The following is a 25941-nucleotide window of genomic DNA, read 5'->3' as shown; positions in this document are numbered from 1 at the left end:
CAGTCCGTATGACACCGTTTTTATGCATACCAAAATCACTGACATATGCAGACCCATTCAAATCAATGGGTCTGCACCCACAGCAGTGATTTCTCACGGACGGTGTGACCGTATGGAGCACACACGTATCCATGTGTTCCGCACAGAGATAAGTCAATTTTTCTCCGGCAGCACTGATGTCACACAGACCACACAGTGGTGTGATCTATGTGACATGTATTGGAAAAAAGACTTGTTATTGAAATAAAATGAATTTCTATACTCACCTGTCTCCAATGATGCTGTCTTTGGCACTGCTGTCTCTTGCATCAGGGTCCGCTGATTATGCTCAATGAATATTCACTGCAACCGCAGACCCGGAAGAAAGTGTGTTAGCAGCATCAGAGACATCAGCACCATGGACAGCAGTATCGGGGACAGGTGAGTAAGAAGTTCCTGCTCTGTGTCTTATCATGGATAGCACACGGAGAACACACATGTGCCAAAATCACGGATGGCCATATGCATCTTCAACACATCAATGAAAGACATGTGCTTTTCACTATCCATATATCCAGTGTGCGGCTCTGCAGGTGGAGGTCCCTAGAATATCGGATCCTCTTAGTGGAGATCTTCTATGTAAATGAATTGTTCTTATTTACCTATGAAGGATGGATAAAGACAGGGACAGGATGGTGGAAAGGTTAATACACCTCACCCTAGAGATCCTCTTCCGGCTTACTGGAAAGGATTACACAGTAGTGAAGAAGACCTCTAGTGAGCGCTGTCAGGACCCTGTGTCTGAGGGACGGGGAAGACCTCTGAGCCCAATCATGGGGCCGCCACCTTGCCCCCTGATTCATGAGGACATCAATGACCAGAAGATCCTAGAACTCACCTACAAGATGATTGAGCTGCTGACTGGAGAGTTTCCTTTAAGGTGTCAGGATACCACTGTCTATTTCTCCATGGAAGAGTGGGAGTATTTAGAAGAACACAAAGATCTATACAAGGACGTCATGATGGAGGATCCCCAGCCTCTCACATCACCAGTTCTATCCAGTGAAAGGACAACACCAGAGAGATGTCCCCGTCCTCTTCTCCCACAGGACTGTAAACAAGAAAATCCCAATGTTCCTCTGGACCATCAGGGTGAAGATCTGACCCATATTAATACTACAGACACATATGTGAGGGGTGATGACCGGTGTAAAGAGGAGATTCCTACATATGGCTACCCAGATGACTACACCTGGAACTCCGAGGAATATTTGACAGGTTTAGATATTAAAATAGATGATGAGGGTATCACACAGGATACATATGCAGAGAATACCATTTTCCCAGATATAGACTCAGCCATTCACAGAAATTATATATCAACTGAGCTAAAACATCAAATAGCACACACAGGGGAGAAGCCATATTTATGTTCAGAATATGATAAATATTTTCTAGAAAAATCAAATTTTATTACTCATCAATGAACATTCATAAAACTGTATTTTGGAAAATCATTGCTGTATGTAAAAGGCCCTTAAGTGAGAAAATCCATGTAAGGCTTCCCTCACACGTCAGTAATTCCAGTCCGTATGACGCCGTTTTTATGCATACCAAAATCACTGACATATGCAGACCCATTCAAATCAATGGGTCTGCACCCACAGCAGTGATTTCTCACGGACGGTGTGACCGTATGGAGCACACACGTATCCATGTGTTCCGCACAGATAAGTCGATTTTTCTCCGGCAGCACTGATGTCACACAGACCACACAGCGGTGTGATCTATGTGACATGTACTGGAAAAAAGACTTGTTATTGAAATAAAATGAATTTCTATACTCACCTGTCTCCAATGATGCTGTCTTTGGCACTGCTGTCTCTTGCATCAGGGTCCGCTGATTATGCTCAATGAATATTCACTGCACCGCGGACCCGGAAGAAAGTGTGTTAGCAGCATCAGAGACATCAGCACCATGGACAGCAGTACCGGGGACAGGTGAGTAAGAAGTTCCTGCTCTGTGTCCTATCATGGATAGCACACGGAGAACACACATGTGCCAAAATCACGGATGGCCATATGTATCTTCATCAACACATCAATGAAAGACATGTGCTTTTCACTGTGTGTAATGCCTGCCTGGATCCACAGACTCAGACTGGCTGTAATGGACAGGCTAGAGGGAAGCCACTCACCCAGCAGGACCCCCAGAACCCTGAAACCCTTTAACTCATATACAGGAATTTGGAATTACACAGTGCCTCGGTAATCACTACCTGTGGAAGGCTGCAGTCCGATAAGTAGTAGTCAGGCAGGGTCAAACCAGAAATTGCAGAACAGGGACAGAATCAGGCAGGCAAGGACGTAATCAGGAAACCAAGCAGAGGTCAAATCCGGGACTGGCGGCGAGGTACAGAAACGGCAGGCAGGGAGGTAGTCAGAAAACAAGCAGAAGTCCAAACACAGGGGTCACTAATCAAAACAGGGAGGGAGCCAGGTAACATAAAAACAGAGCTACCTCTGGCAGTGGTCAGCAGACAGGAGGGGAATTAAGAAGGGAGTGGTGTCTTTCCATTGGTTGTAGCTGAATGATGGCAACCTCAGCTGGAAGACACACGCCACCTACAGTCAGCTAGTGGTACTGCAGAGCCCAAGGAAACCCAGCCCAGTGCATGAGCGGAGCCTGCGCCCACCAGTGCCGCTGGCATCGACTCCTCTCCCACCACCAGCACTATCCACGGCAGGGACACGGCTTCGCCTGGTGATCGAAGTAGAAGTCGCTGGAGCGGACTCCGGTGGTGACAAAACAATGTGTGAAAGAGGCCTAAGGCTGAGTTCACATGCACGGTAATCATGTGTTTGAAGGGATTAAGCAGGAATACATTGGCAAAACAGGTCTGCAAATACAACTTTCTTGTCCATTTTGAAAAAATAGATTTTTGCAAGATGTTTTTTTTTTTTTAAAACATTAGAGTCTATGGAAAACAGATTGTTTAACGGATTGCTATTTTTTCTTCCAAATGAATCTGATCCAGTAAGCAAAAAACGCATCCTTTACAAATGGAAGAAAAAATGGATGGCTAAATAGCAATCCTTTAACGGATCAGTTTCCCATAGACTCGCCTGTTAAAAAAAAAATTAATCCTACAAAAATCATTTTTTTCAAAAAAGGACAAGAAGGTTGTGTTTGCAGAACTTTTGTGTCAACGGATTTCTCCTGGATTCGTTCTAACAGATGATTACTGAAGTGAACAGAGCCTAAGAATTTCCTCAGGAATAATGCTAAGCAACTCCCACTCCCACCCCAGTGGGAACCCACTTTATTTACACAGACATTTGGTAACTTTTTCTTAACATTTTCTTATTTTCTACTCAGTTCCAGCTGAGAATTCTTATGTGTTTGAAGATACATGCCTGACTGCTCAGCAAACACCCACATATATCAGGTTCACAATTTACATGTGGAATCTGTCTACATAAGAGTTGGGTAATGTTGTAAATACATTGCCTTACTTTATCTACTGATCCTAAGCTAGCCCAGATATGCATTCACAATTCAGTTGACTGCAGAGCTGCACTCACAATATTCTGTGCCGTTTCAATGTCTAATTAGATGTTGCCTTGGTAATTTAACATTGCCGGAGACTAAAGGCCCTATATACATTGACCTAACCCTTGTCGGACACACCAATATCGATCACCTACAATCTAAGGATAGATTCCGGCATCGGTGTGAGTGTTACTATCCGAGAAAAACAAAACAATTTTTTTCTCAGGTGTTGTTCTAGATACATCTGCTTTTTACTCATGTATTTTATTTTTTTATACTGAACCACGTAGACTGATCCATTATTTATTTTAGGGCGCATTCACACATCCATTAAAGAGAACCTGTCCCCAGTTTTGGGGCCTATAAGCTGTGGCCACCATCAGTGGGCTCTTATATACAGCATTCTAACATGCTCTACATAAGAGCCCAGGCCGCTGTGTAGAACGTAATAATCACTTTATAATGCTTACCTAAAACGATTGCTGTGGTGGAGTTGGGCCACATGGGCGTCTCCGTTGCTGGCGCATCCTCTTTCGACCATCTTTGTTGACCTTCTTCTGAAGCCGGGGTGCATGACGCATCCTACGTCATCCACACTCGCCGGCATTGAGGTTCTGCGCAGGCGCACTTTGATCTGCACTGGCAGGGCAGATCAAAGTATTGTAGTGCGCCTGCGCGGGACCGGCGAGTGTGTATGACATAGGATGGGTCATGCACACAGGCTTCAGAAGGAGGTCGAAGATGGCCAAAATAGGAAGCGCTGGCACTGGAGAATGGAGACGCCCATATGGCGCAACTCCACCACAGCCACCATTTTAGGTGAGTATTTTAAAGTGATTTTTACGTTCTACACAGTCGCCTGGGCTCTTATATACAGCATGTTAGAATGCTGTATATAAGAATCCACTGGTGGTGGCCGCAGCTTATAGGCCTTAAAACTGGTGACAGGTTCCCTTTAATGTTGGTGTGCTGCCCCATTTTCTATCAAACAGCACATGGCTCCACTGCATATCAGATCAGAATAGGACATGCTGTGAGTTTAACAGGTCTCATTTTCAGGTCCATCATTTTCGTCGATGGGTCTTTATGGATCCGAGTGCCCTCTGAAAAAAAATCGTACAGCACTTTGGCATGTCATAGAGATATGCGAGTGCACCCTTAATAATATACGAGTTAAAAACATGAAACTAGGATGGAGATCTGAAGTATAAAGTCTGTTTTCTTAGTTTCATCTGTGACTTGCGGATTCCCATTTAACACCGGTGTACCTGTACTGCTCTGCCTCTCCCCAGCAGGGACGCCAACTCACTCACCGGTGCAACGGCTGGACTGTGCCCTGCCTTGCTTCCCCACGGTCCTTCACGTGTGTCTCTCCTGCTCTTGGGGCCTGTGCTTCACAGGTCCCCTGGGAGTGTGCTTAGGGCATACACTCACTCTCTTAAAGGATCAGTGCACCTCTTTCCGGAAGTGCCTCTCAACCTATAGCTGAGAGACACTATGTACTTTAAGCATACTCCCATTACTGGAGGTGACTGAGCAACATAGACAGCTAGTCAGTTTATGGCAATGTAGCTAGCTAGTTGTTGGCCCTGTCTGTCCAATGTCCATTACCTTCTCCCATGCCCACTAACCTGTGCCTTCCTATACCTGTCAACATCTGCCATGCCATCTGTACCTGCCCTCATCTGTCTTCCTGTCTGCCTCAGCCATCCTGACTGTATCTGTTAGCACTAGAAACTTTGCCGGTCTGTACCTGAGCCTGTTCCTGCCCTGGGGGTCAGCTGCCGCCAATGGCACTTGACGTCTATCCAGTAAGTGCTTAGTTAAGCACCTCCCATTTCAGGGTAAGCCCGGGTAACCCCCCTATCGTCCAGTGAGTCACTCCTGCTCACCGCCTCATCACCATGCGTTATGTCTCATAGATTTTAATGGCTAAAGGGTGCTTTACACGTAGCGAAATCACTAGCGATGTCGCTGGTGAAAGCACCCACCCCCGTCGGTTGTGTGTCACGGGCAAATCGCTGCCCATGGTGCACAACATTGTTAGGACCCATCACACGGGACTTACCTGCATAGCGACGTTGCTCTGGCTGGAGAACCGCCTCCTTTCTAAGAGGGTGGTTCATTTGGCGTCACATCAGTGTCACTAAGCGACCGCCAAAGAGAAGCGAAGGGGCGGAGATGAGCGGACGTAACATCCACGCCCACCTCCTTCCTTCCTCATTGTGGCCGGCCGCAGGTACGGTGATGTTCCTCGTTCCTGCGGTGTCACACGTAGCGATGTGTGCTGCCGCAGGAACGACGAACAACCAGCGTCCTGCAACGATTTTATGAAAATGAACGACGTGTCATCGATCAACGATAAGGTGAGTATTTTTGATCGTTAACACTCGCTCGGAGCTGTTACACACAATGACGTCGCTAATTACACCAGATGTGCATCACGAAATCCGTGACCCCAGCGATATATGGTTAGATACGTCGACGCATGTAACGGGGCCTTAAGTCTGAACTGCAAAATGGATGAGGTGGGTCCTGCTCTTAATCTCACGGACCAGAAACATGGATCTGTTTTTAAAACTGTTGTGTTTATGGCTCAAAAAAACTTCATGGATCTATGGGGACTCAGAGATAACAGAGGAGAGAAGGATCTGGCATGTACAATACTCTGACTGCCAATAGTCTTCTTCTCTAAAGAAAAGCCGCTACCAGAGATGGCGGTGCTTTCGACAGAGTGAGTGCGCCTGTGTATGGAAGAGTCGGGCAAGACATCTGCTGGCCGAAAATCAGCCAAGCCCTCATCGGCCAACAGCTATCAGAAATGCATGTGGTGGCTTAAGCTGTTATTGTGCGTCTGTTGACACTTTTGCGATTTCCATTATTAATGAGCAGAATTGAAAAGATGATCCATTACATCAATCTATAAACCGAAAATGGCTTTCACACATAATCCTTAATCATAAGAACAGTTTATGATAGTGGTTTGGTTGCCAGAGTTAATATCTATTGATAGGATGAGATATACTTGGCCGCCAAGTTTCCAGAAATGAAGTTTTCTGATGGGCTTTAAACTTTTTAAAGTGAAAATCAGTTCAACCCAGAAACTTGTGTACATGGAAGGCAGCTCATTAAGAAGGAGAAGATATTATAACACTGTGCAGATGCAATCTGAGAATAAACTGTTCTCCCTGTCTGCCTGTCGGGGTGGTTAATCTCCCATCTCCCCATTCCGAGCAGTCACTTGCATATTTATTTATTCAGAGCACGAGGCTCCTGAGATAATTAGACTGTCAGATTCAGAGTTAATAAGAAATTGCCGGAGAGCGAAGGCATCTTCTGTGTCTTTCACACTCTCTTCATCTTCTATTTTTTATCTTATGTGCTTAGTGGCTTTATTTCACTTGCTGTTTCTATACTGCATATTTTTTTCCTCTGGAAGCTTACCATCTTAATTAAGAGATCACTTATCCCCAAATGGTGCTCTATCTAGCTGTTATCGTATCTATTCCCTGCCTGACAACATTGAATCTTTGCTAACATAGACCTTATAAGTGGCCCTTGGTCCAGTTAAGTCCAAATAAGAGCATCCAGATTAAATGTTCACAGTAGGCCATTAAAATTAACAATAGCAGTGGGGATACATTATGATCCTAACCACGTGTGACTCGGGTTTGTGTTGTTCTCTGTATGCAGCAGCTACACAGACTTTTGTTAGGCCAAATTCCCAAGCCAGTTTTCTTCCTCATACACAAAAAAAAAAGACCGATATTTCATCAGCGTGCTATATTCGATTTTCAGACATTTTTACTCCATATTACAGTTTCTACCAGAAATGTGTCATTTGTTTTTCTTGTATGAAAAATAATGAAGGAAGTTGTATTAGCTTTTCCTAACAATTCCTCCCACGTTTTACAGAAGAGAAAGAGGGACAAACTATGTGGCGCGCGCTGTAAATTTTTGGCCATGCTCTATTCACACCCAATTAGCCAAACCTTTTTACTGGGACAGCAGAGCGTAAACCCAATTACGTACTGTCCCACTGTATCAGGGACAGTATTCACAGATGGTACAAAAAACTCTTCAAACCAATAATCTTTATTAGAAATATTTTTTTTAAAATAGGACTCAGAGTGCCCACATAAAAAATACAAAATGGCTCTTACATTGGTCCCAGGTAAGGGAAAGTAGTGACAGACCAACTGCTTGAGAAGTAGGGATAGATGAATGAAATAGGGGAAGGAGATATACAGTTAGGTCCAGAAATATTTGGACAGTGACACAAGTTTTGTTATTTTAGCTGTTTACAAAAACATGTTCAGAAATACAATTCTATATATAATATGGGCTGAAAGTGCACACTCCCAGCTGCAATATGAGAGTTTTCACATCCAAATCGGAGAAAGGGTTTAGGAATCATAGCTCTGTAATGCATAGCCTCCTCTTTTTCAAGGGACCAAAAGTAATTGGACAAGGGACTCTAAGGGCTGCAATTAACTCTGAAGGCGTCTCCCTCGTTAACCTGTAATCAATGAAGTAGTTAAAAGGTCTGGGGTTGATTACAGGTGTGTGGTTTTGCATTTGGAAGCTGTTGCTGTGACCAGACAACATGCGGTCTAAGGAACTCTCAATTGAGGTGAAGCAGAACATCCTGAGGCTGGGAAAAAAAAAAGTCCATCAGAGAGATAGGAGACATGCTTGGAGTAGCAAAATCAACAGTCGGGTACATTCTGAGAAAAAAGGAATTGACTCGTGAGCTTGGGAACTCAAAAAGGCCTGGGCGTCCACGGATGACAACAGTGGTGGATGATCGCCGCATACTTTCTTTGGTGAAGAAGAACCCGTTCACAACATCAACTGATGTCCAGAACACTCTCAGTGAAGTAGGTGTATCTGTCTCTAAGTCAACAGTACAGAGAAGACTCCATGAAAGTAAATACAAAGGGTTCACATCTAGATGCAAACCATTCATCAATTCCAAAAATAGACAGGCCAGAGTTAAATTTGCTGAAAAACACCTCATGAAGCCAGCTCAGTTCTGGAAAAGTATTCTATGGACAGATGAGACCAAGATCAACTTGTACCAGAATGATGGGAAGAAAAAAGTTTGGAGAAGAAAGGGAACGGCACATGATCCAAGGCACACCACATCCTCTGTAAAACATGGTGGAGGCAACGTGATGGCATGGGCATGCATGGCTTTCAATGCCACTGGGTCACTTGTGTTTATTGATGACATAACAGCAGACAAGAGTAGCCGGATGAATTCTGAAGTGTACCGGGATATACTTTCAGCCCACATTCAGCCAAATGCCGCAAAGTTGATCGGACGGCGCTTCATAGTACAGATGGACAATGACCCCAAGCATACAGCCAAAGCTACCCAGGAGTTCATGAGTGCAAAAAAGTGGAACATTCTGCAATGGCCAAGTCAATCACCAGATCTTAACCCAATTGAGCATGCATTTCACTTGCTCAAATCCAGACTTAAGACCCACAAACAAGCAAGACCTGAAGGCTGCGGCTGTAAAGGCCTGGCAAAGCATTAAGGAGAAGGAAACCCAGCGTTTGGTGATGTCCATGGGTTCCAGACTTAAGGCAGTGATTGCCTCCAAAGGATTCGCAACAAAATATTGAAAATAAAAATATTTTGTTTGGGTTTGGTTTATTTGTCCAATTACTTTTGACCTCCTAAAATGTGGAGTGTTTGTAAAGAAATGTGTACAATTCCTACAATTTCTATCAGATATTTTTGTTCAAACCTTCAAATTAAACGTTACAATCTGCACTTGAATTCTGTTGGAGAGATTTCATTTCAAATCCAATGTGGTGGCATGCAGAGCCCAACTCGCGAAAATTGTGTCACTGTCCAAATATTTCTGGACCTAACTGTATTTAACGTTCTATTAATCCAAGGTGAATCAAGGTTATAAAACAAAAATCCCCAATGAAACACAATATCCCTCCATATCTGGAGTATACTTGAGATGACTAATTTATACACTCAGTATCCTAGTATAAAGTCCATCAAGTCCAGTCCAAACTGTCCGTTCTCCCTGGTATTCCCAAAATGAATGGTGGTACTAATAATTTTCAAATACTGGAACTGTTAAAGTGAACCAGAGATCTACAAGTGTGCTTTCCCTCTCACAGCAATGTTTAGAAAATTTGAGGGTAAAAACCCAAATTATACCAGGTGAAAAATTATATCAGATAGTAGTTCCCTTATCTGCATTCATATAAACACTATGGGGAATGCCAAAACCCAACGCATTTCCCCTCTAGCTGTGTATGAGGTTCATCAGGGATATCAATCCAAATTTCTCCACAAAAACATTTCACTATTCATACATCAAGTCTGATCAAAAATGTATGCAATAAAGGTTTGTTCATAAATATTGCTGGGTAGCTCTTCATATATTCTGCAGATCAGTTGTAACTGATGGACAATACATCAAATCTCTCCATGTGTGTTTATAAGCTTGTAATCAATCTGTTCTCCATGCTTAATGTGCCACACACAGACACACAATGTAAAGATTGGAGTCAAATTATCCCCTTTTTATCTGTTTTCAGGTGTGATTTTCATATTGCCCACGCCTGTTAGTTGCCATAAGGCTGGAAACACACGTATGCGTGTAAAATCGGTCCGACTAGGCTGAAAAAAACTCGGCTGATTTTAGTTCACGTTAAGTCAGAGTGCAACGCAAGTGCGATGCTATTTTTTTTAATTTATTTAATGACTTGCATAGCGTGTGTAATGCGTGTGTGTTCCTTTTTTTTCTCAACAGCTGTCATCTGCCATTGAGCTCTGCTACATGGCCGCTGACAGCAGCCACAGACAGAGCCATGTAGCAGAGCTGAATAGCCGCTGACAGCAGACACAGACAGAGACGCACGATCAGAATGAAGTCGGATGAACATCACCTGACTTCACTGTCATCCCGCGGCTCTGGCTGTGTGGCATGGCCTGATTTTTGGTCACCGGTGAAGGTCTCACCGGTGACCGCAAATCCCCTGAGTGACTGCAGTGAGCCGCGCGATCAGCAGTGCCGTCACTGAGGTTACCCGCAGCCACAGCTGAAGTCCTCCCGCTGAGATCTGTGGCCGCGGGTAACCTGAGTGATGTCATCGCTGATAGCGCAACTCACTTCAGTCGCTGCGGGGAGCTCACAGAGCGGTCGTGGTCTGTGACCGCTCTCTGTCAGCTTCCGATGTAGCAGAGCTGACAGCGTCGAGGGACCTCTGTGGATTACGTCGGACATGGAAGGGTATTTGGGGACTTTAATAAAGTGGTGAAAGAGGTTGTTTTTTTTTTGTTATTTATTTCAAATAAAGAATTTTGTGGTATATATCTTAATTTACTTTATCTTACAGGTTAATCATGGATGGTATATCGGGGAGACACCTGCCATGATTAATCTAGGACTTAGTGGCAGCTATGGACTGCTGCCATTAACTCCTTATTACCTCAATTGCCAACGCACCAGGGCAATTCAGGATGGCCGGGTACAGTCCCGGGACTGTCACATCTCATGGATGCAGCTATTCCGGGCGGCTGCTGGCTGATATTGTTAGGGTGGGGGGCTCCCCATAACGTGGGGCTCCCCATCCTGAGAATACCAGCCTGCAGCCGTGTGGCTTTACCCTGGCTGGTATTAAAATTGGGGGGACCACACGCCGTTTTTTTTTTTTAATTATTTTTTTTTTTTAACTGCATGATATAGACCCGCCCACCGGCAGCTGTGATTGGTTGCAGTGAGACAGCTGTCACTCATCGTGGGGGCGTGTCTGACTGCAACCAATCATAGGCGCCGGTGGGCGGGGAAAGCAGGGAATACGAGATTGAATAATGAGCGGCCGGCTTTTTCAAAAGAGGAGAAGCCGCCGGAGCAGTGTGACAGCCGTGCAGCACCACGCCGGTTATCAGGGATCGGTGAGTATGAGAGAGGGGGGGAAAGGAATAGACTGACATAGACACAGAGAGAGAGAGACCGACCGACAGACCGACCGACAGAGGGAGAATAGAGACCGAGAGGGAGAGACCGACCGACATTAATCGCATGTTTCTCAAAACACTGGAAATGAGTGAGGTCTCACAATGTCGGTCAATCTCTATAATTGACCGACATTTTGAGACCTCACTCATTTACAGTGTTTTGAGAAACATGCGATTAATGTATTTAGAAAAACGAATGTCACTAGGATGGTGTGAGTGCCGGTCCGTGTGACATGCATTTTTTTCACACTCCCATAGAGTAGCATTGGAGAGACTCTGCGAGAAACTCTCCAAAAAGCAGCCTGCTGCGATTTTTTTTCTCTGTTCGATTTGGACTGAGAAAAAAATCGCAGATGACAGCTGAATCATTCACTAACATGTGTCCGAATCCAATGCGAGATTTTCTCGCATTACACTACTGCGAGAAACTCGCAAGTGAGAAGCCGCCCTAAATGAGTGGGAACAAGCAGCTCAGCCTTGAATCAAAGTTATTTATCCACAATTTTGGAAAGATGCCAACAATTTTGTCTGGCCCATTTTCCGGTTTTGTGTTAAATTATGTCCAATTTGCCTTTTTTTCCCTTTGTATTTTTTTTGTGTTGTTCTAATAAACAAAAAGGAAATAATCGTGTATAACAAAACTTATTTATTTTCTGGAACCATACTAAGGGTGCCAACACTTTTGGCCATGACTTCATGAAGTCTTACTTTTTTGCGAAACAAGCCACAGTTTTGAGCCATTTTGCCAAAAACATCTATACAGCTGCGTTCACACACAGCTTAAATGCTAAACTATGCAATAACAATTTTCTCATGTTATTGCATTTATTTTTTTCCATTTTCCCCTTTAGTTGATGAATTTTGGGAGCAGATTTAGCAACGGTTTTAATCCCTTCACCACTCAGCAATTTTCAGTTTTTCGTTTTTATTTTTTCCTCCCCTTCTTTCATAATTTTTTAGTCAATACAAGCCATATGAGGGCTTGTTTTTTGCGGGACAAGTTGTACTTTTGAATGACATCATTCATGGTGTTAGATATTGTACTGGAAAACCGAAAAGAAATTCCAAGTGAGGTCAAATTGCAAAAATAGTGCAATTCAACAATTGTTATTTGGGTTTTTTTACTTACGATGTGTACTACATGGTAAAACTGACAAAGAAATATGATTTCCTAGGTCAGTACAAGTTTGTAGATACCAAGCATGTATAGTTTTATTTTTATTTAACTGGGGGGAAAAAATCTGACATTTATATAAAAAAAAAAAAAAAAAAAATTAAACTTTTGTCACCATTTTCCGAGACCTGTTGCATTCTCATTTTTTGGGATCTGAATCTCAGTGATGGCTTATTTTTTTGTGTTTTGAGCTAATATTGTTAAATTATACCATTTTTGTGTAGATACGATGTTTTGATTGCCTGTGATTGCATTTTATTGAAATATTGCGGCGACCAAAAAAATGTAATTCTGTTGTTTTGATTTTTTCTTATTACTCTATTTACTGATCAGATTAATTTATTTTGATAGAGCATTTCTGAAAGCGACAATACCAAATATGTGTATTTTTTTTGCTTGTTTTTCTTTCAAAGGGGGTGATTTTAAATTTTTTTTTATTTCTTTCATATTTTTTAAAACTTTTTTTTATACTTTATTGATTAGATTAGTTCCCTTAGGGGACTTGAAGCTGACACTGTTCAATTGCTTCTGCTATTCAGATCGGTTTGTCAGCATCACTCTGATCAGCAGAAATGCTGATCTTCTGTGAATGCCAGCGTTCAGGCAGCATTAACAGGAACTACGTTCCTCCTCCCTCATATCCCACCCCTTAAATAACTTTAATAACATATTATAAGTTTGTTACGTTTATTTAATAAATTCTAAACATTAAAATATATTGGAGAATGACAGTGACAGGAGTCTTCAGATGACCCCCGGCTGTAATGCAAGCCATCGGAACCCCGTGATCACGTCACGAGGCCGCTGATGGCGGCGGGGAATAGCGAGCTCCCCGTCGAAGCACGTTAAATCCTGCTGTCATAGATGATCAGATCCGCTGACATGTGCTGGGAAACATACAGGCTCCCCAAGTGAGCCGGCATTAAAGGGAGAGACACGGCCTTGAACATACAGGTACGTCTAAGGTCGTAAAAGGGTTAGTTTTTTGTTTTTTTTTAGTACAGTAAGGCTATGTCCGCACGTTGCTTTTTACCTGCTTTTTACCTGCTTTTTTGCTGCTTTTTCAACTGCAGCGTTTAATGCCAAAATGGTTGTGTTCTGCTTTTCAAGCAAAGTCTATGGGAATTTGGGTTTCTTGTCCGCACTATGCAGTTCAAACTGCAGCCTTTTTGTGGCAGAACTTTGGTCAAAGACTCAGCTTTGCAGTGCAAAACCCAAATGGCAAAAACAATTGACATGTCAGTTGTTTTTGCCATTTGGGTTTTGCACTGCAAAGCTGAGTTTTTGACCAAAGTTCTGCAACAAAAAGGCTGCAGTTTGAACTGCAAAGTGCGGACAAGAAACCCAAATTCCCATAGACTTTGCTTGAAAAGCAGAACACAACCATTTTGGCATTAAACGCTGCAGTTGAAAAAGCAGCAAAAAAGCAGGTAAAAAGCAACGTGCGAACATAGCCTAAAGCTTTAATTTTGCACTTAAAGCAATTACATATATTTTTATAAGCATCTTTCCCAGGCTCCAAATAGAAGCCTATAAAGAAAAAATGCACCAAAATCGCGTTTAACAATGTCTTTAGATGCACAGTGAGCATGAGATTTATCATGAAATTTTTCTGGGAAAGTTTAGATAAAGAATCCTGAGCTCTGGAGGGGCCAAAAGCCCCTGATGTATATTACAAAAAAATTATGGGCCAGCACACCTTTAGTATTAAATTAATATACAGGTGCACAAAATATGCTACATGGGTGTGCAAAAGGGTAACAATGTCTTGTACTTTTTTCTTTCAGACTCCATAGCTCTCTATCCACTACAGCTTTCAGTGTGAAACTACTATCATTTTATTGACAATCACCTTGGCTACAGTTACTTTTAAAGACCTCTTAGGGTATCCTTAAGAATTTGGGTCCTTTCATTGAGAAGCTGCAGAACAATGACCGCTTTGCGGCCATGAGGGAGGTGAAGTCGGAGGCCAGAGGTGTAGTAACAGTCCCTTAGGGGTCTTCGGCTGTGGGGTCTGTTTTGGCTTCTCAGCCGGGGGTGGCCTTGCTCCTTGTGTCAGTGCAGCGGCCGGGGAGTCTAGGACAGGAATGTGTACTAACCGAGGCATCGCTGGATACTGCTGTATCTCCATGTACCAGTATGGCAGCGGCCCTCCACTTGGCATCTTCAAAACCGGAAGTGACGTCACCGGAAGTGATGTCACCAGAAGGCAGGCGTGCGGCAATGGAGGGTGAGCCACAGAGCCGCATAGCCCCAACCACCGACGCCATGCCCCCTGCTGAAGCCAGTAAGGCTGGCGCCTGCAGGGAAGGGGGAACCCGGCCTAGCAGTGCTGCCAAGAATACAGGCAGCCCTGGTGTGAGTGGGCGGCTTTCCCCTACCAGTGACAGGCAGGGGGAGCTGGTGGAAAGTGGCAGTTCAGGGATCCGGGGGGCTACTGCTGCACCCATGGCGAAGAGACCTGGCCAGAAGGAGGACAACCATCCCGTTAAGCATAAAGACAAAGGTAAAAGTAATCTGTACTGTACTATTGCTGGAAGCAACACTTCTGTGTGCCAAGGACAGGAGGCACATGGAGGTGAGGAAGAGGAAATGGATACGTATAGCTCATCCTCGTCTGAGGGGGATGGGCTGCTATGGGAGATCCGGCATCTTAAGTCCCCGGTGGAACTGTTGCAGTTTTGTTTTGGGGATGAGGTGCCAGAAGAAGTATAGAAATAATATAATAAATATATATATTACCATATGTATAATATGTCAATAAAAAAGAAGGCCAAGAAGAAGAAATTGCAGGAGGTGGTGCGGTTCAGATACACGTCAATGTCTGACATGGAGGCCACCACCTCCCGTACTAGTTTAAGAAGGCAGGGCTCCTCAGCGGGCCGGGAGCATGTGTCTCATGGGGAGCGACGGGCCAAACAGGGCCATGAAGTAAGAGTGGGCACTGTGCGGTCTCACACTCCCGACATTTGTAGTGTGGAGGATTTCCCATCACTTCCCTCCCCACAAAGTCCGGTGGCAGTTGGAGGGGGAGGAGATGGGAGAAAGGGGCTGAGCCCTCTAAATGTGGAAATGGAGGAAGTGGAAGTGGTGCCCGACCCGGCAGGTATGCATTTGGTGAATACATCGGGGGTTGTGGCTGGTGTAGTGGCTGATGTGGAGGATATTGAGGTGCTTTCGGCTTTGGCTGCTGTGGATATTGCTAAGCAAGAGAGGGAGGAGAAACAGCAGGAGGAGAGAAAGAGGGGGGGAGAATGTTGCGGTTGCCAATGCTGCCTCGGTGGTGGCACCTGGCCCGGTACCGGCAAGTACGTATGATCGGGTTGCTGCTGCTGGGGGTGGTGCAAGGAGAGTGGCTGAGGCTTTGTCCGATGATTTTGAGGCCGGTGATTTGCAACAGCATCTCCTGAGTGCCCTGAAGAGGTGAGAGGAAACCTTGACAGTAGGGAAGGGGGTGGTGGACCTGTCTTTTTGGATAAAGAGACATGGTTTGTCAGCCTTCCAAGATAGAGAACAGAAGGGACCCATGGTGTGGTCCCTCCCCACAGTGGGGCGAGGTAGTGCCACTAAGAACATGGTCCATTTCCGATGGTCCACCTTGAGCGATGAGGCATGTCCCTGGAATTGCAGGGACAGAATAACTGAGCTTTTATCAGGAATGGGCTTTAAGGGTCACAACGTGGCTGGTTTTGTCCAGCCTTTTGGCATTACCATTTTTGAGGCTAGTTTCATGACTCCAGAAGGCTTGGAACTCTTCTGGTCTCGATTATGAGCTGGCCAAGAATACCCCTACATCGCGTAACATCAAGGTAGAGGCAGTTTCTCGGCAGAACACAGTTAAGAAGTGACCGGTAATTACAGCTAACGTGTTACTTTCTTGTGTTGACATCATGACCTGGATCAGCCGTTATGGTGAGGTGGTCCAGGTCCCCGAGAAAGTGCGGGATCGATTTGGTTTCTGGACTGGTGCCTGGACTTTCATGATAAAGTTGAAAGTTTCAGGAAACTCTGTTGCCCACATGCTTCCCTCAACGTTCCTGGGGAGGGACCGGATCCTGATCCACTATCAGGGGCAGCCGAAGGTCTGTCACAAGTGTGGCAGCCCCTGCCACTTCAGTGCCGCTTGTAAGGTACAGAAGTGTGCACTGTGTGGGGCACATGACCATCTTGTCGCCACGTGTAAGGCCATTCGGTGTAATATTGTGGGTATCTGGGTCACACGTTTAGCCGTTGCAACGCTCTTTCGCCAATACAGTCCTTCATCCTGCCACAGCTCCACAGGGTGCTGAGGAGTCGGTGGGGGAAAGTACTAGCAGAGGTGAAAAGGGAAAGGGTCCTGTGAAGCGTAAGAGTATGCCCCCCTCACAAGTGAGGCGACAGGAACAACGTCAGAGGAAGAGGGAGCAAGGTGTGATGATTTTGCCCTCTACCTCTGGGGCACCTGCAGCTGAGGACCTGGGTAGTGAGCTAGATGAGGAGGAAAGGAGGTTGAGAAAAAAGGAGGAGGCCAATGCCTCACATTCCTCTTGCAGTGAAGATTAGGAGGAGGATGTGAAGGCATGGCAAAAGAAACACCGTAAAAAGAAGGGCAACAAGAGCAAAGCCAGGAGGGGAGCCAGGAAAAAAAAGGCCAGGACTCCTTCTCTGGAGTGGACCCCCTCAGGAACATCTATCCTTTATGACCCTCCTGGTACGGTTCCATCAACTCAGTCCAGGCGACCAACGGAGGCTTCTGCCACCCCACCTCTGGTAGCCATTTCCACCCGGTACCAGGCCCTGGATGAACACATCCCCCCCTGCCCAGGTGGGGAGGACAATTCAAGGTGCCGGTGGTAGCGGAAAAGGACGTAGGGGCCTCTGGGGATGCTGGTCCCCCCACTCCCCAACAAAATCCTGCTTGGAGGGGGGGATCACCCCAAAACCACTGGACAAAAGGGTGTGTGAGAAAAGCATGGATGTGTCAGTATACCTGAAGTGTATAGCCTCATCAGAGGGTGAACAGGATGAGTGTGTTAGTGGGGGTGGGGAAAAAGCTGGCTGTCGAGCTCAATCAACTTTGATGGCGGCACTCACCCCGTTGACATTGGCGACCATTAATGTCGCTAGCATTAAGTCTGATACGGCTAGGTTTACAGACTTTGATTTTCTCGGCCATTTTGATGCCGACATTTTGTTTTTGCAGGAGACAAGGTTGACAGATCAGTCATCCATGTGGAAAGCATGGCAGCAGTGGACTCATGGTCCCTCCTACTGGTCTCTTGTGGCCGAGTCGTATAGCGGGGTGGCAATCCTTTTTAAGATCGCTGAGGTCACATGCTGACAAATTATTGAGCTTGAAATGGGGAGGTGTCTGATATTAGATGTGCTCATGAAGGGTCAAGAGCTTAGGCTAATTCACATCAACGGTCCCCAAACCAAGTGGGACCAGAAAAGACTCTTTATGAGGATAAAACCTTTCCTGTTTTGTAGCCGGCAAGTAGTCTTTGGAGGAGACTTTAATACTATCATAAGACTCCGGGATAAAGGAGGTTCCAGAGACAGGCTGGCATATGACAGCGTCACGATAAATAGCATAGCTAGTGAAGCTCACCTGGTAGATGTCCACATCAGGGCTGATCTAGGCCACTCGGGATTCACCTATTTTAGGGGTAGTCAGTGTAGGAGTAGAATAGATAGATTTTCTTTGAAGGAGGAAGCCATTTTCTCACCTTTGTCGGTTGTAGAAGTGGAATTCTCCGATCACTGTTTAATTTGTTTTTCTCTGAATGTTACAGACACCCCTCGGATGGGAAGAAGCATGTGGAAGCTGAATTCATCACTCCTCGAGGAAGCAGCGGTAAGACAGTCTTTTGAGGATTTTCTTCAGAGCCAGGTACCATTATTGGGCCTTTGTAACAATGAGTCGGAGTGGTGGGAGATGTTCAAACATCGGGTAGCAAGGTTCTTTCGACAGCTTGCTAACCTCAGAAGCTTGAACAGCAATCACTTGTATCATAGCGTGAGGAGGAAACTCGAGACCCTAGTCTCGGCTGGAGATGACCATGAGGAAATCTCCAGGGTGAAAGCCTTGCTAAAGAGGTGTCAGTATGATAGGCACATATCCTTGGTTTTTTAGAGGGATTTTGGGAGATACCGCTCACCCGACCCCTACAAGAACTGTAGGATATCAGTAAATAGTAAGTTGATAGTGGGTCTGAAGGATGGTACGGGATCTCTGGTACGGTCCAAGTCAGAGATCCTGGAAGTTGTCAGATCCTTCTACTCTCACGTCTTTGGAAGGAGGGAACCTGACCGACAGGGGATTTCGGCTTTCTAGCTGAAACTGTTCCCATGTCAGGGGCAGACCCCTTGCTTGGTGTTTGACAGAGGATATTAAAGAAGAAGTGAGACTGGCCATTGATAGGCTCCGGCCCAAGAAATCGCCAGGTCCGGATGGCTTACATCCGAGTTTTACAAGACCTTTAATGACTCTTTGGTCCCCTTATTGACTAGGGCCTTTAATGCGTGTCTATCCTCGGGCACGCTACTGAAATCAATGAGGAAGTCGGCTTTGATACTTCTGTGAAAGGGTAGAGATCCATCGCACATTGAGAATTGGAGCCCCATATCACTTCTCAATGTAGATAGAAAGGTTCTGACAAAAGTGCTGTTTACCAGACTGGTGAAATTTGCACCAGTGCTCCTTTTGGAGTCCCAACACTGTGCTGTTCCTGGCCGAGTCGCTTTTAGCGCCGTTCTAGGTGTCCGGGAAGCCATGGAGCAGGACAGGGAGAGTCTCTGGAATGGGTACTTGCTGTCCTTGGATCAAGCTAAGGCCTTTGACAGAGTTGATCACGCGTACCTCTGGTCCACTCTCTTGAGGTATGGTCTGCCGGGAGGGTTTGTCAACTGGCTACAGATTTGTACCAAGGGGCAAAGACTTTCCCGTTGGTGAATGGTTGGACTGGACGGCCCTTTGTGGTGGGATCCGGTGTTCGCCAGGATTGCCTGCTGAGTCCATTGCTCTGCGCATTTGCGATTGACCCCATCATTAGAAGGATAGATTGTGGGCATATGAGGGGGATTCGGATGGGTGATCCTGGACCACAGGAGACCATACTGAGGGCAGTAGCCTATGCGGATGATGTCATTGTCTTCATTTCCTTGCGAGAGGAGGTGGGGATGGTGTTGTCAGAAGTACAACACTACTCGGATCCAAGATCAATCAGGATAAATGTGAAAGTCTCTGGCTGGGTGGAGGAGAGCCTGATTTTAGTATCCCGGACACTCTACCGGAGCTCCAAGAATATGCCAAAGTTCTAGGCGTGGAATTTGGCCAGGGTGATTACCCAATAACAGAAATCGGGAAGGCAGGATTCACATCGCTGCTCAGAGAGTGGACCGTTGGAAGGCTTTAACGTTTGACCCTGAGGGAAAGGGTTGCCTTGTGCAAAACTTACTTGCTTCCAGTGTTACTTTATTTGGGCAGTATCTGTATATTACCATAGCCTCTCTGGACGATGGTCTATAGCCTGTTTTTCCAGCTTTTATGGGGAAACAGGTTAAACCTAGTCAAGCGAGAGGTTACTTACCGTACGAGGAGACTAGGGGGGTTAAATATGGTCAACCCTGTAGTATATCTGACAGATACCTTTTTAAAGCTAAATATTGTAAACCTCTGGAAAGAGAGGACTCCTCAGTGGGTATCCTCCTGCAGGGGGTGGTTTTGGCCTTTCTTCAGGGAATGGGAGACAGGCGGACGTTTGAAGGACCTTCGTGTACCTCACGGGCATCTCCTGGCTTATGTTACCCTGGTTCTGAAGGTCATCCACTGGTGTAATCTGGGGGTGTGGGAGGTGAGGACTCTGTCGAGGAGGTTACTCGACGTGTGGATCTTGTCTATGCATTTTTGGGCCCCGCTGGTCCTCAGAGACTGCCCAAGCCGGGATCTGGAGGATGGGGCTGAGGTTAATAAATTCTAAGAGGATCCCCAAGACATTTTGGGACTTGGCGCTGCTTCCTAGGTATGCTATATGTGAGGGACAATTTGAAGTGGCGGGACTGCGATGACAGGGATTGTCCTCTTGAGTCTTGTGTGGGCATTCTGGAGAGTATGGACCACTTCCTGCTTCATTGTCCCTTCAATATAGAGGTTAATAAACGGGTGGGTACTTCCATGGGTTGGAATCGGCTAGCCAGTCTCTCCTATGCTGAGTGGGCCTATGGTGCATTCAGAGACCCGGGTGGACAGGACCTGACCACTTTATTCATAGTTAGCATAGTGTTAGGTACTTCACGAGGAATTCACGAGCTTTAGTATCGACGGGTAGCAAAATCCTCCAAGTAGAAGTGTGTAGCAACATTCTTGGTGACCTGGTAAAGGTACGCTCCCTGGAGTATGAGTGGTTCAATGGACCGAGGGCCTATCGCCTGTGGAGGGGCTTCTCGTTCAGGGTGCACTAGCTGTCTTTTGCTCCAGTATCTTTCCTTTCCTGTTTGTTCCCTTCCCTCCCTTTTCCTTCCCCTTTGTTCCCTTCCATTTCTTGGTGATGGGCTGTCTTTCTCACCCTAGGTTTTTGTTTTAAATACATTATCAAATGCATTTACGTGTTAACACTTGTTTCTTTATTTTTCAGAGTTTGTTGTGTGGATTTAGTGTAGGGGTGTAGTTAGGTTTGGGTGGGGGTTTTAAAGCGGGGAGGGGGGCGGAGGAGATGTCATATGTACCGGATATCCAGCTTGGTCCCCCAGTCTGGGGTGAAACTTTGGGGGATCTCCACGAGCTCGGGAAAACTGTCCTTTAAACTTGGGAGCTGGGCAAAGCCAGATGGTAGTAGATTTAATTAGATATGTTAAGAAGGTTTTATTATGTGTGTGTATATATACAAAAAAAAAAGGGAAAAACAAACATTTTTAGGATGTTTGTGGGTGGTGGGAATGTTGAATTTATTGCCAAGTTGTGCCTGTTATGTTTTGCCGAGGTGTGCTTATTTTTGTTTATTTTTTATATATGTAAATAATACTTGTATGTATTGTAATATAGGGTAATATTTTGGGGTGTATGTACGGGCAGTGGAGCTGTGGTTGGGTTTCTTCTTTATAGTTCTGATTTATTGCTGGAGTGTATATATGTTTTTATTTTGTTTTATATTGTATTTTTACTATTATTTTAATAAAAGATTTCCTGCATCTCTACTTCATTGTATTTGAACTATTTCTTCGCCAATCTCAACATATACTTAAGGTTGTTGTTTTGCTGAAACACTATGTCGTCCTTTTCATACTGATAGTACTCAAGTATATAAAGTAACTCGTCTTGTAGGATACTCACATATGTACAGTATATAGCTCAGCATTGAGACCACTATCAATCCTGGTCAAGTATCCAACACCTTTGGCTGTGAAACAACTTCATACCATCAGGCTTCCTCCACTGAACTTAATAGTTCCTTCAATGTCTCAATCTGTTAGCCCTTTTTTCCCTTTGTTTCATCCAGACCCCTTTGCACCCATCAGAGCCTAGATTTTTTACTGTTGCCTCATCAATTCAAATCACCCATTTTCAATTTTCTACTGTCCTCTTTTTGTAATTTTTTGAAAACTCGTGCCAACTCTTCTTATGATGATATTGAAGTTCAGGCTTCTTCACCTTTTTGGGGCTACCATTCCAGATTTGTGCCATGTGCCTTGCATAGTGCTTGCATTGACATCTGTGGTCTTACTATTACGAAGCATACAAGCCGCCTCCACTGCTGTGTTTGTCGCACTAAAACTGATGGAAATTGTGATGAGCTGACTTGATTACTCCAATATTTTACTGGATGGTCACCTTCTTGCTTTTGAATGATCACCGGACTTCATTTAGTATTCTTGAAGCTCAGCAATTTTCTTGGCTGATAGACTGCTATCAATGAGCTGTGAAACAAATGATTTGTGAGCAATCTGGTGATGAACAATGCTTTTTTTCAGCATGATGGAGCACCGTGTCACAAGGCAAAAGTGATGACTAAATGGTTCGGTTAAAATATTGGGTGAATGGCCAGGTCAATTCTCAAAAATGACGACATTCAAAATCACAGAAAATGTGAGAAACTCAAAGTTCTGACTAGACAAGAATGGAGTTTCATCATTTGGGATTTGGCCCAGATCAGTTCAGTTGTTTGAGCAGCATGCATTAGATGTCAGGTTCTCTTTAAATCCTCAATTTCTAATGACTGAATTCTCAATCTGCCTCAATCTAAACAGCAATGCTGAGAAATACAGAAAACAGTAGTTGTCAGCAAACTATGATTGATAAAATGTTTCAGATTTTTGCATTGCACAATATAACACTTGATAGTATAAGAAAAAAAATCTAATTAAAAAAAAAACATTTAAAAAGATTTAGGCTATGTGCACACGCTGCGTTTTTTTGACGCTGCGTTTTTGTGCGTTTTTGGCCGCTAAAAACGCACAAAAACGCACCTGCGTCGAAAAAACGCGGCAAAAAACGCACGCGTTTTGCCGCGATTTGGTGCGTTTTTTTGCTGCGTTTTTGCTCACTGCGTCCTTATGCGTTTTTTATCAGTGAACAAAAAAAAAAAAGGTCTGATGTCATTTCCTTCTTCAATGTGTTCTTCATTCTCCACTAGTGTATGCAGAAGAGCAGACAGCTGCAGAACTACAAGGCTCAGCATCCTCGATCCAATAGTGTATGCAGGAGAGCAGACAGCAGCTGTCGAGCTACAAGGCTCAGCATCCTCCTTCCAGGACTGTATGCAGGATTTCTTTGTCCCCCCCAAAAAAAAAAAATGACGTGGGCTTCGCCATATTTTTGTATGCTAGCCGGGTACAGCAGGCAGGTACGGGCTGCCCCCAACCCCCAGCTGCCTATTTGTACCCGGCTGGGAACCAAAAATATAGGGAAGCCCTTTTTTTTTAAATTATTTCATGAATTTCATGAAATAATTTAAAAAAAAAAATGACGTGAGCTTCGCCCCATTTTTGAGTCCAGCCGGGTACAACTAGGCAGCTGGGGATTGGAATCCACAGTGCAGGGTGCCCATGATTTCTGGGCACCCCCGCTGTGAATTGCAGTCCCGCAGCCACCCCAGAAAATGGCGCTTTCATAGAAGCGCCATCTTCTGGCGCTGTATCCAACTCTTCCGGCTGCCCTGATGCCGGGTGGCTAGCCAGGTAATAATGGAGTTAGGGCTAGCTGTATATTATCAGCTAGCCCTAAGCCCGAAATTCATGGTGTCACGCCAATATTAGACATGGCCACCATGAATTTCTAGTAAAGATAAAAAAAAAACACAACACAGAAAAATATTTTTATTAGAAATAAAACACAACACAATTAGTGACTCCATCTTTATTGAAATAAACCCCCCTCCGCAGTAATCCTGGGTCAGGGTCCCGCGCCGTCCAATCCGGATCCAATATCATCTGATCGGTTTGCTGGAAGGCAAAGCGATCAGATGATCTGTCAGGATCAAGTGCCTGAATCCCATCACACATCAGCTGATTGCATAAACGCCGATTATACAATCAGCAGATGCATCAGTAGAAAAAAAAAAAAAATAATACTCACTTATGTGCTGAATTACCGGCAGCTCCCGGAGCGATGGGGCGGGAGTCTGATCCTGTCCGATCGCTGCAGCAGCTGCCGGTAATCAGGGATGAAGTCTCCTGACGCATCCGCTGATACCGGCCGGGCGCCCGCGTCAGCCCGAGACTCGATCAGCTGATGCGTCAGGTGACTGCATCAGGTGATCCATCGCCAGGTCCTGCAAGCAAGGTCCTGCCCCGGGGAGACTGCACACAGCCGGAGCGGGGGTGGCGATACCGTGAGAGGAGATGGGAGCGGGCATGGCACCGGGAGGCTGCAGACAGGTGAGTATAACTTTTTTTTTTTTATTCTACTGTTAACTTTTGTTTTCGCAGCCGCTTCCACCTCCTGCCTGTACATGGCGCCGCACGGCAGCATACATGCACAGGACCGGAGGTGGACGCGGCGGTGACGGTACCGGGAGGATTCATGCTTCTGTCTATACTGACAGAAGGAATCCTCTACCTGTACATGACTCGCCCACCCCAGGGCTAGGGGACACCCGGTGCCGGGCCGGACTAGTCCGGTGGTAGTCAGTGGTGGCTGGGCCCGGCTCCGTGGCCCTGGTGGGTGTCAGTTGAATATGTGGCTGATGAGTTGAAGTTAATGCTCGTGACGCCACCTGTGGTATGCGGCTATTAAGCCGCCGCTGCTATGGGAGAACTCCGGGGTGATGTTATGGCAGCTATGATGTTACTGCTCCCCACAGGTGGAGCGATGCCCCGGGATACAGTTGGTGCCCGTGAAAGTCTATGGTGTTGTGTGGCTAACACGGTGCAGGGCCGACAGGCGAGGAAAGAACCAGGCACAAACAACAGTCTCTTTACCTTCTCCTCTTTTACTCTGGGAACAGTCCAGTCCTGGGAGACCGTTACAGGTGGTGATGGGGATCCGGTCGGCCTGGAAGTACTTGGGATGATCTTTCTGGCCAGCTGAGTATGAGGCCTACTCCTGTACTTTGCTTTGTGATGATAGGACCCTGCTTCTCTGAATCCAGCAATGGCCCTCTTTGCTGCTGGGACCAATGGCACGTCCCTTCTTTCTGTAGGTGGCTGCGCAGACCCTCTCTCTGGTGCTTCTCCGCTGGAGTCCACACCGGGCCCTGATGCTGCAGCTGTACCTTGGATGTTTCTGGGCCAGGGGCTTGCAGCTCTCCTGCCCTTCGGACTCGGCTACCAGGGGCGGATTTTATACCCTGGCAACCACAGACTCCGATGTCTGAGTCTCTCTGCTGCCTCTCAGCTATTCCTGCTTCTCTGGGCCAAGCTGCTCCAGCTCTAGGCCCCAGATTCACAGGACAGCTCACTCTGCGTCTGTTCACTTCCACTACTCCCTACAGACTGGCTGCACTTCCTCCCTCTGGTCAGGTAGAGGAAGGCTCCCTGGAATTCCAGGTTCAGAGCTCCCCCTGCTGGCCGGAGGGAGAACTGTGTTGGGTGTTAAACCTGCTGGCCAATGGATCTCCCAATTACCTCCAGGCTCAGCATTAACCCTTTGGGAGGGCAATGCTGCTGTGGCGACCAGGTCCTAGGGCGCCACACTCCCCCTTAGTTAAATTCAGTACTCCCGGACTGTGGAAACAAAACATAACATGTCATACATTTCATCCCAATATGGGAGGCACATTATTTTTAACGTTACAACTTCAGACAGTACTATAAGAGTCCAGT

General features: G+C 45.6%; 1 protein-coding gene across 2 annotated transcripts in view; it reads right to left on the bottom strand.

Annotated features, from left to right (window-relative positions):
- The window catches only part of CDK15 (cyclin dependent kinase 15), a 379934-nt gene that overhangs the window by 8641 nt on the left and 345352 nt on the right, over nucleotides 1-25941 (bottom strand). The window lies entirely within an intron of this gene.

This window comes from Anomaloglossus baeobatrachus, chromosome 7 (genome assembly GCF_048569485.1).
Source record: "Anomaloglossus baeobatrachus isolate aAnoBae1 chromosome 7, aAnoBae1.hap1, whole genome shotgun sequence".
Lineage (NCBI taxonomy): Eukaryota > Metazoa > Chordata > Amphibia > Anura > Aromobatidae > Anomaloglossus > Anomaloglossus baeobatrachus.
This window is presented reverse-complemented; position numbering and strand designations above follow the sequence as displayed.